Source organism: Gordionus sp. m RMFG-2023, chromosome 2, assembly GCF_954871325.1.
Source record: "Gordionus sp. m RMFG-2023 chromosome 2, tfGorSpeb1-WG-v2, whole genome shotgun sequence".
Taxonomy (NCBI): Eukaryota; Metazoa; Nematomorpha; class Gordioida; order Chordodea; family Parachordodidae; genus Gordionus; species Gordionus sp. m RMFG-2023.
Genome location: NC_088776.1, coordinates 53754461 through 53763155, shown reverse-complemented (window position 1 = coordinate 53763155; position 8695 = coordinate 53754461). Strand labels below are relative to the sequence as shown.

Genomic DNA, 8695 nt, shown 5'->3' with positions numbered 1-8695 from the left:
TTGCTATTACATTCATTACTATGGATGGAAATGATTCCAAACTATTGTCTATTGATTCAATTAGGCATCAAAAATTATGAAAGTTTCTAAAATTATATTTTTAGAATTACAGATCATCGGCCATTGTATTTATATCTAAAAAAGCAGTTATCATTTATAGTATCGTACTAGAAAACTTTGCTTTGATTTTGCATAGATATAGGATAAAAGAGTTCTTAGAATTGAACTATACTTGATATATATTATCTAGTATAATAAACAATGACTCACCACATTTGATATTTCAGTTGGTTAGATTAGCGCGAAATGGAAAAGAATAATATATACTCTAAAAAGATTCAAATTTAAATATAATTTAACTATCATTCTAGTTCCCTCAATATAAATATAAAAAATTTAAAATAAAATTAAAAATTTGATAATAAAATTGATTTTTGCTACTTTGCGGTACATATTTTATAATAAATAGAAAAATATGTAGTAAATATACTGCAATTTTTTATATATTTATTTAATAAATTGGAACTAGTTATTTTTCTTATTTAATATTAAATTTATTAATTTGTCTTCTTTCTTTTTAATAGTTAGTAAAATATTAAATAAGATAGATATAAAATGTTTTAGTTAAAAAAAATAATATGATATCAAAAACTACATTAGTTTATTATTAGCGCGTTATGTATGTTCCCTATGTCTTGGGATATCAGTTTCATAAATAAAAAACCCTCAAGACGCGTTTGTCCTAAAGAAAAATTTAAAATTAGCTATTCCCAACTGATAGTCCTATATTTATATATATAATTTATAAATAAATGAAAGATTGAAAGAAATAAATAATAATATTGTTAGATATATATCATAAAAAAGCTAATAGGCTGATACATTAAAATTGGATATCTATATTCAAGTATTTAAAATGCTAGTTATTTTATTTGGATTAATTGTAATTATGAATATGATATATTTTACAAAGGCGAGTATTTTTTTTATGAGACTACTTTTTTATAAAATAAATTATATATACCTGCACCAATTCCTTCAGCCGCTACTTGTTAACAAAAATATATGTGCATAATGTAAAATAAAACAATTATCTAGTTCTATTGAATTAGTTCTTTTTGTAAAATTTTGAAATTATAATCATCAACTTTTTATAAAAATTTTATCAATAATGTAAGTAAAATTTATTTTATAAGTATTCCTACCTGGGGCCATTTCTCCTGCCACTGTTTAGTAAAAAGATATATAAAATTAAAAAAAATAGATCTTCTCTAAATTAACGATATCTAACTCCTAATAAAAATCTATTTATTCTATGTTTATTTCTTCTATTTATATCATTCTTCTATATTTTTAAGAAAATGTATTAATAAGTTATAGTAAAATATCTTATTTCCTAGATATAACAACTTCTGCCAATATTATTGATAAAATGTTATATGAAATTAAAAAATATATTTTTCCTTTTCCAGCAGTTAAAAATTATAGTACAAAATCCAGAACTACTAATACAATGTATATTGACAAGAACCATGAAATAGGTGAGCCTAATTGAATTAAAGAGTTTTCAAAATTATTTGGGAATACGCTTGTTACCCTATAAAACTTCAAAGCTCATTTGTTAATAAATATTTAGAATATACAATATTTATATCAAAAAAATAAATATTTTATTATAAAAAAAATAATTAAAAAATAGAGAAGTAAAACCTATGGAAGACTAGTCTAGCTGAGAACTTTGGAGGGAAGACTGCCCTTGAAGTTTATATAATGTGCTTCAAGGATCGCTATGACCAGTTCCTGTCTTAGGAAGACCTTCTTGAAGATCGCCAGTAAGCTCGCAGAAGTAAGATCTTAAATCTTTGGAGAAAGATAATGCAGTCTCAATAAAGGAAGATAGGGATGTAGCTATTATTGTATTAAAGATATGATCTTCTGAAATTTCAGACTTTCTTTTTGCTCTGGAATGTTTGAAGTTTAGTTGGATGGAGCTAATAAATTTATACCAGAATATTTCCAAACAAAAAATTGGTTTTTCCATAGGATCAGAGTGATTTCATAAACTCTCTTTCCATTTGATTTAAAAGTTATAGTGGTTCAAGTATTGCAGGTATTCGGATGATTTTAAAATTCGTAGGATAAGAAAATTACATTGGTTTTGCTTGAGGATTTAGTTTAGCCTTTACATGATCTACAGTGTAAATTGTGCTTTCCGTTGTTGTCGATAGAAGTTCTGAAACCAGAGAGCAAGTGAAGAGAGAACGATTATTAGTTTGCTAGATAATAGATATTCAAAACCGCGAGCTACAGCTGCTTATCAAAATACTTCTGTCTATTGATTTCAAGCTATGAGGCATCGACTTCCATAACAAGATAGCATAATCAAAGGAAAGTCATTTTTTGAGTTATGGGAAATGAATGTGGGTTTGAAATAGACTGACTAGAAACAAAAACAATTAGAGTAAGATATTTGCTAAATTTATTCACCAAGCCATCTCTTCAGTAGTTATTAAAATATTAAATAAGATAGATATAAAATGTTTTAGTTAAAAAAAATAGTATGCTACCAAAAACTACATTAATTTATTATTGATTAAAAAAAGTATTGCATTAGAGCGCGTTATGTTCCCTTTGTCTTGGGATATCAGTTATATGAATAGAAAACTCTCAAGATGCGTTTATCTTAAATTTTTTTTTTAATTAGCTATTCCCAAATGATAGTCATATATTTATATCAATAATTTATGAATAATAAAAAATTGAAAGAAACAATATTGGATATATATATATTATAAAAAACCTTAATCTGAAATATTAAAATTAGAATTAGGTATCTCTATTCAATATATTTAAATTGGAATGCAACTATTTTATTTAGATTAATTGTAATTTTTTCCTTAGTAATGAATATCATGATAAAAAATAGCTGGTATTTTTTTATGAGACTATTTTTTATAAAATATATTATATACCTGCAACTGTTCCTTCAGCCACCACTTGTTAAAAAAAGAAACACTTATCTAATTCTATTGAAAATTCGTTCTTTTTATAAATTTATATATTATAATAATCATTTTTTTTTTATAAAAATGTATTTTATAGGTAAAGTAAATAAAATTTATTTTATAAGCATTCCTACCTGGAGCCATTTCTCCCGCCACTGTTTAATAAGCAGATATATAAAATTAATAAATTACATCTTCTACCAAAATTATTGATTAAATGATATATGAAATCTAAAAAAATAATATTTTTCTTTTTCCTTATATCACGAGCCGGTAAAAATTAGGACTATTATAGTACTAAACCTTGAACCACTAATATAATATTTGACAAGAACAATAAAATAGATGAGCGTTTTTGGATCAAAAAGTAAATATTGAATAACTTAAAGGCTCATCTACAATTGAGAGCACTAATAAAGAATTTTTCCTGACACCTTCCGTAACTTATAAGAATGAATATAAAAATATACTATAAATCATCTAATCATCAATAAATTTCTACCATAATAGGTTTAATATTACCTCACCTTGGTAGTTATTAAAACGTAAAAATAGCTCTGTTATCACCGATACTGATAGTGGGCATTATTCCTAAATAAATTTAAATATTCCGTAATCTTTAAAAACACCCATAAACACAGGAATGTTGACTGCTTGTCACGATTACCCTCGACGGAAGTATGATATACCATACAGCGAATCTCTGCATAATTTATCACAATGGATAATACATACACACCCATATAGAACAATTATCAATGAATAATGGATATATCTTTTCATTAATCAAAGAATTAAACGTACTGCAAGAAAAACAACCCGGAATCATTCGAATGCAACAATCTATTATAAATATTTTAGAGCCCAATAAAAACAATTATATTTTAGAATAGAGTCGTAATTGTACCCCTGCCAACAAAATACAAAATTATGGATACAACTAACGAAAAGGTAATAGAATTATTCAAGCCAAACTTTAGCCAGAGTACATATCAATTTAGCGGGACCCATAAATGGAAAATTATGGTTACTCCTTATCTTCACAGGCAGTTTCTTTAAATGGGCCAAAATGAGCTGATTTCGACTAACAAGGCTAATTAAGTTAGCAAATATCTAAATAAAATTTGTGCATTTTGGTTATCCACATTATATATTCACAATAACTGGCTTCCTTTTCAAGAATGGAATTTTTATATTTTTGCAAAAAAATCTACATAATATATCACAGAATAGGAGCAGAATTTTCAAATTGCGGGATAAATTTGGTATTATGCGAGAGAAATATAAAAATTGTGGTAGAAATATAAAAATTGCGGTAGAAATATAAAAATTGCTAAAAAAAATGATGGCCTATCCGCGTATTATTTTTATAATTAGTATATATAAATACAAAGTCGGTAAATATTTTTCAAAATAAAATAACATCTTGATTTATTAAAGTATATAAATTTATAAAAAAACCAACGATCTTTTTTAAATATAAAAGAATGTAAACAAGATAAAATTTTATAAAAAAAAACGATTTTAATTTTACAGTTAAAAATATATTATTTGCGAATGTCCCGCAAAACAACTGCAATTGGAAATCTACCGTGTGTGTATAACATAATAGGGATAGGCGCTTAATTATCACTTATCACGTTTAAATACATAATATACAAATGCAACTACAGCTGCGGCAATTGTAATCACTTACAGTATTGTGATGATTTAATGAAATTGACGATTAAATTAAAACCCATCCATAAAAAATAATTAAAATAACAAGGAATAAATAAAAGAAATTTCAATAATTCTTTGTCTATATTTTAATTATTTTTGCAAAGATTATAATTTTATATGGATGGGTTTTAATTTAATCGTCAATATGTTTCATTAAATTATCACAACACCGTATCTTATAGTACAACCTTCACATAGATATTTATCATCCACAATGTCGGTAGAATCTTTTTCCATAATATTTAACAACTCTAATATAAATGAAAACTATACTTGTAGAACAAAAATGAGGAGGGCTATCATAAATGTTTTAGGACCTAAACAGGAGGTCAATTTTTGACGATTTGTAAGATGGGCATACATATGAAATTCTAACAGCTGCATCTAATAAGGGAAATATTCTCCGCTATTTCAACAAAATTAAAGTCGTTTTAATTAAACTATTAAATTTTTTCCCCTCAAATAGTGAAAAATCCAAAGACATAGCTAACCATATAATGGTAAATATAACAGATTAGATATCATAGAATTTTTAAATTCTATAAACCGTTAAAAAAATATTTCTTAGGAAATTTTGAAAATTTTTTTCAATAATGATTGGCAGAGTTATTTAGGAATAATTTCCCATGTAGAAAATCTACTACATGCTGTCAATGTGTAGTTGCAATCTGAAGAATCTTAACAAAGATTCACAAATTATGCTGCAAATGTGTTCATCTTTACAGTTAATAATTGACAATAAATTTTTTGGCGCCATTGCTATAACTTAATTATATTTTATTTGTGATTTTTAAATAATAGAACTAAATGTTTACCGTCGATATAGAGATATTTTTACAATTCCTGGCATGACATATTATATATTTATTTAACTAATAGCTCGGCCTCTAATATTGTTAAAGCAATCCGCTTACTCTCCTTTTTCCAAGCTGTCCTCACATCAGCATTTAATAACTAGCCTTTTTACTATCTGTTCAGTTTTTAATTATAATTTATTAATAATAGTTTTTTGATGTTTATTTTATAAAAATTATGAAATTTTGTTAAAATAATATTTATATAAAAAATTTACAGTATAATTAATATAAATTAGCAGTAATTCAGGGAAAAATTATTTGAAATTTGCAATTTATATACACTCTTACTCACGTTGGTGCATTTACGGTCAAATTAGAAATATAAAAATCGCCCTTAAATTAGTGATTCAAAATTGAGAATTCCGAATCGATATAAATTCCATATCTATAAATATAATTTGATAAAAAAATTTCCTTACCTGGTGCAGCTTCTTCTACCACTTGTTATTAGATTAATATATATATAATTTAAAAAACTTTATTTTTAAAAATTTTCAAATAACATTTAATTTATTTATTCTTTGCACTCTGTAAACAATAGTTTACATACTATAAAAAAAATTTAAATTTCCTTATAAAATATTTTAAATATTTCGAAGTAGATATTATAGTAAACATTAAATATTTCATATTAATTCATATTTATTCATGTTTAAATATATTTTTCTTAAAAAATCGTTTTTGTAAATTTAGTTGGATTAGATAAAGTTATATAAAATTTATAGCAATGAAAATTTTTTATTAAAAATGTTTATTTATTCTATTTAATATGTGACTCACTTAATAGCATTGTTGTTAAGCGCTTTGAAATAAACGCGTTATTCGCCAATGCTACTTCTAAAGATAAAAGCACGCTATCACTATTATCATTTTTTCAAGAAAACAGCAAACTATTAGTCACTTTTTGCACTACTATAAACGTTTATTTTGTTTTTTATTTTTACATATCTAATTTTTGTATTTATAAAATTAATATTTTAAATTCAAATGTAAAAATTAGCGATATAAAATATAACTAAAATGTATGCTTTATTTAATTTTGTTGATAATTATTTTTATACATTCCTTCCCAAATATAGTAGTGCAATCAGAAAGTATAAGCGAGAAGTATTTAGTTTTTTTAACTTTTTATACAAGGAAAATTATAGAATGTTTGTTTTAGATTTAAAAAAGTTACCAGGGGGATTTATGACCTAATGCATCATTCATTGATATTTAATTAGTCAACGTTATAATTAGCCTAGTCAACTGCCCTTTTTAACCAATTATGTTAATATAAAATTAGAAGATATGTTTGCTTGTGTTTATGACACTTTTATACAAATATCAATTTATTGGTTAATGATAGATACTGCCAAGTCAAGTATAACAATTTTCTAAATACCAACCGAATTTGCTAAATACCGACCAAAATTTGTTAATATAATGAGACACTCATTTAACATATTATAACGGAATCACGTGGTCGAGACCGGACTTATATATATCATTTCCTCAAGGATGGCACCACCAGTTGGATTAAGAGAAATACATGATTTTTACTGGGATTCGAACCCAGAATTATCGGATTGGTAAGTGATCTTGCCGAGTAGGCCACAGATGCTTTCCATAAATAAGATTTTCAAATATATATTATAAATAAATTTGATAGTGTGTATCTAAATGAAAAAATAAACAAAATACGAAATAGGTACTACCTTAAGGTAGTATCTATCATTAATCTATTTTATTTTAATATGTTTTCTATAAAATTAGTGAAATTGATTAAACCATTAGCTATTAATAACGTTCTTAGAAGATGATTGATATATTAATTCAAATTTATAAAAATATAATTGAAAATTGAAAAGAATCCACGCCTGGTTTGCTTATTCATGTAACTTATTTCTGTTCAACCCAGACTAAACAGATTTTAATCTAAAACATGCATATTAAATAAGATTTTAGAAAGAGTCACAAAAATATGTTATATATGTAAATCTAAATATCCTCTTTTTTTAAAGGCTGTTTGAGGGAAGCTACGCTGACGGCTAAGACGAAGAAATATACTTAAATATTTTTTTTTATTAGTTGCTTCAATCTTTTAAATTTATGGAATTTCTCAAATTTTGTCAAAATTTTTTTAAAGTTTTGAACGAAGCCTAAATTAAAATATTTCAAATTATGTAATTGTTGAAAAATAAACTAAAGATATATCACGAACACTTGTTTAAAAGTTCGAAGATATTTATATCGCTTTGATTATCTCTTTTTGAGATTTTTTAACGATTCATTTATAATTACGGGAAAAATATTCAATTTATTTTGGTTCCTATGGTTGGAAAGTTTAAGACAATTTTACACAAATATGCATAACATTATATGTATATTTCTAAAAACCTTCTGCTACTTCAAGAGGAATAATTTCAACAGCATCTCCTAAATTTAAAAAAATTAATAACGAATAATATATAGTTAGCTAATGTATAAACGCTGAAATTTGAACGATTATAATTCGAACGATCTTTTAGATTAAACATAATTTTATAGAAGTCAAAAAATGAATAAAATATTCCAAAAATATTTAAGATTTTAAGTATAATTGTTTTATATCATTTACAAGAAATAAATATTTTTTATGAAAATAGATCTTAAAAACTTGTAAAATAAGTAAAATAACCTTGATTAGTCAAAGTTTCAACATTTTCTTCAATTGCATAAAGATTTGTTTCTGATAAAATATTTTAAGAAAACAAATTAAATTAGAAATTTTTAAATATAATTATTACTTCTTTCTATGAAATCAATTATGTTTTTCTTAATATTTCGCCGCCTCCCCCTCCACTCCTTTTTTAATGCTCATGTTCCTTCTATTCCTTTAATCTTTTTTCCCATTTTTTAAATTTCTGATATATATGTAACCAATCGTTCTCTTTACTATTATCTCTCTCAAAATTTGTTCAATACCCCTTGTCTAAGAGATTAAAAATTATTTTTGAAATTGTAATTGTTGTAAGGTAAAAATTTTATAATTAAAACAAGAATCGAAAATAAATAAGAAACTCATTATAAAATGCCCTTTAATGTATTATATACCTTGTTGTGCTTTAATAAATTATATCAATTTAAAAA

The 8695-nt window shown here is 24.5% G+C and overlaps 1 long non-coding RNA gene across 1 annotated transcript; it reads right to left on the bottom strand.

The window, feature by feature from the left end:
* Positions 1–1024: 1024 nt before the first annotated feature.
* Positions 1025–6027, bottom strand: LOC135925543 (uncharacterized). The gene is made up of 5 exons (XR_010571672.1): positions 6004–6027; positions 3140–3160; positions 2973–2996; positions 1206–1226; positions 1025–1045 (listed from the first exon to the last, which is right to left on the bottom strand). It is a non-coding gene; the product is annotated as an uncharacterized LOC135925543 (long non-coding RNA).
* Between the last annotated feature and the right edge of the window lie 2668 nt (positions 6028–8695).